This window comes from Triticum dicoccoides, chromosome 2A, assembly GCF_002162155.2.
Source record: "Triticum dicoccoides isolate Atlit2015 ecotype Zavitan chromosome 2A, WEW_v2.0, whole genome shotgun sequence".
NCBI lineage: Eukaryota > Viridiplantae > Streptophyta > Magnoliopsida > Poales > Poaceae > Triticum > Triticum dicoccoides.
In genome coordinates, this window is record NC_041382.1 from 552,561,378 (window position 1) to 552,567,203 (window position 5,826).

Here is a 5,826-nt window from a genome sequence, read left to right on the forward strand (position 1 = left end):
GGTTGTTGGGTTCGTAAGGAAAATGAATGTTGATTGCTCTTACTGGAAACCTAAGCAGTACCCCAAAACCACATGGGTTGCTGTAAAGGAACCTTTAGCAGATCCATCCAATCTATCTGGCTTCACTTGTGCTAACCCCATTGTCATTGATGAATCCTTTGATGCAAACTATAAACTGTTTAAGAATCAGAATGGTGAAGTGTTTGCCAGGTATATTGGTACTAACTGCAGGAATGGGTCGCCTATGAAGAAGATCTGGGTGCCGAAAAAGTGTTTGGAAAATCTTCCTGTGAATGTCATCATGACACCACAGGTGAAGAAGACAAACCCTAGACCACAGGCTTCATACGGTCCAAAGGCTTCATACAGACAGAGGACTCACCTGAGTCGCACTAATGCAAATGTTTTGCAGGGAAACCATACTCAGGCCTATGAATATGAGCGCGGTTCATCGAACCGCCATGTTCATAAGACCAATACTATTTTGCTTATTCTTATGAGTACTATTGTCCGCCTGCAAAACTTTTTGCTAGGGCTCCAAAGCCAAAGTTCTCAGACACTGCACTTAGACTTATTGCTTCTAAGCCACCCTTGAAGATGTGGGTGGCTAAGAAAGCTTAACTCTCTTTTGCAGGGAAAGGTCTCCAGCAGAAAACCAAAATCATCTGACGCTATTGCTGGGGACCTTAAACATCTTGTAGGGCGCAAGATCAAATGCCCGAATGGTCTTACTATGTACTTCGTTCCTGAATCGCTTGCTACTCTCCCTATCAGTCCTAATATGGATCTAAGCTTTCATAACCCACTAGTTCGTCAAATGTTTTTGCTTCACAATTCTCTTCGTGAAGCCTATCCCCCTAACTGCATTGTAGGGTACGACACCAGCGTCTTCAGAATGGATTATTGATAGTGGGTGTACCAATCACATGACTGGAAAAAGAAGCCTTCTTATGGACTCAACCTTACGTCTATCCGACAAGAGTCACATCACATTTGCTGACACTGGTAAAAGTAAGGAATTGGGTCTAGGTAGAGTTGCAATCTCAAAGGATCAACACATGGATAAAGTCATGCTTGTTGAATCCCTTGGCTTCAACTTAATGTCTGTCTCAATGCTTTGCGATTTGAACATGATCATAATATTTGAAAAATATCATTGCCTTGTTCTAATGGAATCTGACAAGTCTCTAGTGTTTGAAGGGTATCGGAAAGATGATTTGTACGTGGTAGATTTCTCAGCAGGACCACAGCTTGCCGTATGTCTTCTAGCAAAAGCTTCAGAATGCTGGCTCTGGCATCGGAGGCTAGGCATGCTGGCATGAGGAACCTCCACACCCTTGCAAAGAAGAAGCATGTCATAGGCATCGAGGGCATCAAGTTCAAGAAAGATCACTTATGCGGTGCCTGTGAAGCAGGAAAGATGACGAGGGCCAAACATCCCTCAAAGACAATCATGACTACTACTCGACCCTTCGAACTGCTCCACATGGATCTTTTCGGTCCCACTCATTACTCAACTCTTACTACTACTGCTTGTCTCTATGGCTTTGTAATTGTTGATGATTATTCTAGATATACTTGGGTGCACATAATCCTCTACAAGACTGAAGTGCAGGATGTCTTCAGACGCTTCGCCAATCGAGCAATGAACAACTATGGCGCCAAGATAAAGCACATCAGAAGTGAGAACACTGGCCTTGATACATATCTTGATACCTTGGGCATCACACATGAATTCTCAGCCCCGTACACGCCACAGCAGAATGGCGTCATCGAACGCAAGAACAGAACACTCATTGAGATGGCCCGAACGATGCTTGATGAATACAAGACTCCAAGAAAATTCTGGCCTGAAGCCATTGATACTGCATGCCATACAATCAATCGTGTTTATCTTCACAAGCTTCTGAACAAGACATCTTATGAGCTCCTTACTGGCAAGAAGCCAAATGTCAGTTACTTCAGAGTATTTGGCGCCAGGTGCTGGATCAAGGATCCACATCACACTTCAAAATTTGCACCAAAAGCACATGAGGGTTTTATGCTTGGATATGGAAAGGATTCGCACTCCTACAGAGTCTTCAATCTCTTTCATTTTAAAGTGGTTGAAACAGTGGATGTGCGGTTCGATGAGACTAACGGTTCACAAAGAGAACACCTGCCAAATGTGCTAGATGAAGTTCCATCCAGTGAATCAATCAAACTAATGGGAACTGGAGAAATCATACCCTCTGAAGCTTGACCTGAAGAGAAACTTATCATATCCGCACCTGATCAACCTGAAGATAATGCTCAGCCTGAAGACAATCCCTCTAACAATGACAATGATCAGCAAGAGCAAAATCTTCGCCCTGTACATCCTCATGTTGCCAATGAAGTGCAGATTGAGAGAATAATTGATAGCATTAATGCACCTGGTCCGCTCACTCGTTCAAGGGCAACTCAGCTAGCAAATTTCTGTGGGCACTTCGCATTCGTCTCAATAACCGAACCCAAGAAAGTTGAAGAAGCCTTCATGGAACCTGAATGGATTCAAGCTATGCAAGAAGAGCTTCAACAGTTTGAGCTTAATAATGTATGGGAACTAGTTAAGCGTCCTGACCCTCGGAAGCACAATATAATAGGCACCAAATGGATATACCGCCACAAGCAAGATGGGCATGGTCAAGTTGTCAGAAACAAAGCTCGTCTCGTTGCTCAAGGGTATACTCAAGTGGAAGGGATTGACTTCGATGAAACATTTGCTCCTGTGGCTCGACTTGAAGCCATACGCATACTGCTGGCCTATGCAAATCATCATAACATACTTCTATATCAAATGGATGTGAAGAGCGCTTTTCTCAATGGTAAGATTGAAGAAGTGTATGTTGCACAACCGCGTGGCTTTGAAGATCCAAAACATCCTGACATGGTATACAAGCTCAACAAGGCACTGTATGGCCTAAAACAAGCCCCTCGGGCTTGGTATGACACACTCAAATACTTCCTGAAGAGCAAAGGCTTCATACCTGGTTCCCTCGACCCCACGCTCTTCATGAAGACATATGATGGTGAACTGTTTGTGTGCCAAATATATGTGGATGACATTATCTTCGGCTGCACCAATCAGAAGTACAGTGAAGAGTTTGGATATATGATGCAAGAGCAATATCAGATGTCCATGATGGGTGAGCTGAAGTTCTTCCTCAGTCTTCAAATATGACAGCAACGCAATGGCATCTTCATATCTCAAGAGAAGTATCTCAAAGATTGCCTGAAGAAGTTCGGTATGCAAGACTGCAAAGGCTTCACGACGCCAATGCCAGCCAAACATCATCTGGGTCCCGACGACAATGGTAAAGAGTTCGATCAAAAGGTATACCGCTCCATGATTGGTTCTTTACTTTATCTATGTGCATCTGGGCCAGATATTATGCTTAGTGTTTGCATGTGTGCTCGATTCCAAGCGGCACCAAAGGAGTCGCATCACTTAGCTGTGAAGCGAATTCTTCGATATTTGGCTCACACCCCAACTCTAGGATTATGGTATCCAAAGGGCTCAGAGTTTGATCTGGTTGGATTCTCGGATGCTGATTATGCTGGTGACAAGGTGGATTGCAAGTCTACATCAGGCACATGTCATTTTCTGGGACAATCACTTGTATGTTGGTCTTCAAAGAAGCAGAACTGTGTATCTCTCTCCACTACTGAATCTGAATACATTGCTGCTGGATCTTGCTGCGCTCAGCTTCTGTGGATGAAGCAAACACTGAAGGACTATGGCATTCGTCTGAAGCAAGTGCCACTCTACTGCGACAACGAAAGCACCATCAAGATTGCCAACAACCCAGTCCAGCACTCGAAGACAAAGCACATTTAAATTTTTCATCACTTTCTCAGAGATCATGTTGTGAAGGAAGATATTGATATCATACACGTTGAGGGAGTCCTGGATTAGGGGGTGTTCGGGTAGCCGGACTATACCTTCAGCCAGACTCCTGGACTATGAAGATACAAGATTGAAGACTCCTTGAGGGCCCTTGATCTCGTGGTAGATCTACTCTTGTACTACCCATATCATCAATATTAATCAAGCAGGACGTAGGGTTTTACCTCCATCAAGAGGGCCCAAATCTGGGTAAAACATCGTGTTCCCTGCCCCCTGTTACCATCCGGCCTAGACGCACAGTTCGGGACCCACTACCCGAGATCCGTCGGTTTTTACACCGACATTGGTGCTTTCATTGAGAGTTCCTCCGTGTCGTCGCCTTTAGGCCCGATGGCTCCTTTGATCATACACAACGATGCGGTCCAGGGTGAGACTTTTCTCCCCGGACAGATCTTCGTCTTCGGCGGCTTCGCTCTGCGGGCCAATTCGCACGGCCACCTGGAGCAGATCGAAAGCTACGCCCCTGGCCATCAAGTCAGGTTTGGAAGCTTAAACTACACGGCTGACATCCGCGGAGACTTGATCTTCGACGGGTTCGAGCCACGGCCAAGCGTGCCGCACTATCTCGAGGGGCATGATCTAGCTCTGCCTCCGGACAGTGTCCTGGAGGCCGCACACGCATCGGTTCCGACCCCTAACTCGGAGCCTATTGCGCCAATCAAGGATGAGCGGTTGGACATCACCTCGGGGGCTGCGATCCCGAAAGCGATCGAGCCGAACGCTAGCCCCGCACTCTGCACGACCCATGACTCCGAGGATCCGGACTCCTCCCCGGACTCCGAACCCCCGCGCCCCGGCCAATCGAATCTGATTGGGCGCCGATAATGGAGTTCACCGCCGCAGACATCTTTCAGCATTCGCCTTTTGGCGACATCCTGAATTCTCTTAAGTCTCTCTCTTTATCAGGAGAGCCCTGGCCGGACTACGGTCAGCGAGGGTGGGATACGGACGATGAGGAAATTCAAAGCCCACCCATCACCCACTTTGTAGCCACTGTCGACGATCTAACCGACATGCTTGACTTCGGCTCCGAAGACATCGACGGCATGGACGATGATGTAGGAGACGAACAGGAACCAGCACCTGTAGGGCGCTGGAAGGCCACCTCGTCATATGACATATATATGGTGGATACTCCAAAAGATGGAGATGGCGATGGAACAGTGGGGGATGACGCCCCCAAGAAACAGCCAAAGCGCCGGCGTCAGCGGCGCCGCTCTAAATCCCGCCAAAGCAAAAACGGTGATTCCGGCACGGGAGATAATACTACCCCGGATAACGCCGAAGAACACCCACCTCAGCAAGATTCGGCACGGGAAGATGGAGAAGCCAGCCCTCATGAGAGAGCGGTAGACCGAGAGGTCGAGGATGATAACTATACGCCTCCCTCCGAAGACGAGGCAAGCCTCGATGACGACGAATTTGTCATACCATCAGACCCCGCCTAACAAGAGCGTTTTAAACGCAGGCTTTTAGCCATGGCAAGCAGCCTCAAGAAAAAGCAGCAACAGCTTAGAGCTGCCCAAGATTTGCTAGCTGACAGATGGACTGAAGTCCTTGCGGCCGAAGAGTATGAACTCGAACGCCCCTCGAAGAGTTACCCGAAGCGCAGGCCGCTACCCCGATCAGAGGAGGAAGCACCTACATCACCAGCGCATGACATGGCAGACCGGCCACCTCGCGGCCGCGACAGAGAGGCCTCTCGGCCCTCCACCCAAGCCATGCCCCGACGCCGCTCAAATAAGGCACGGGAAAATGCGCCCGACCTGCGAGACATATTGGAGGATTAGGCAAGACAAACAAGATCGATCTACGGATCGCGTAGGCGCCCTACGGCATGTGACAATGATCTTCACTCCGGATACAACAAATCCGGCCGGGCCGAACACAACAGACAT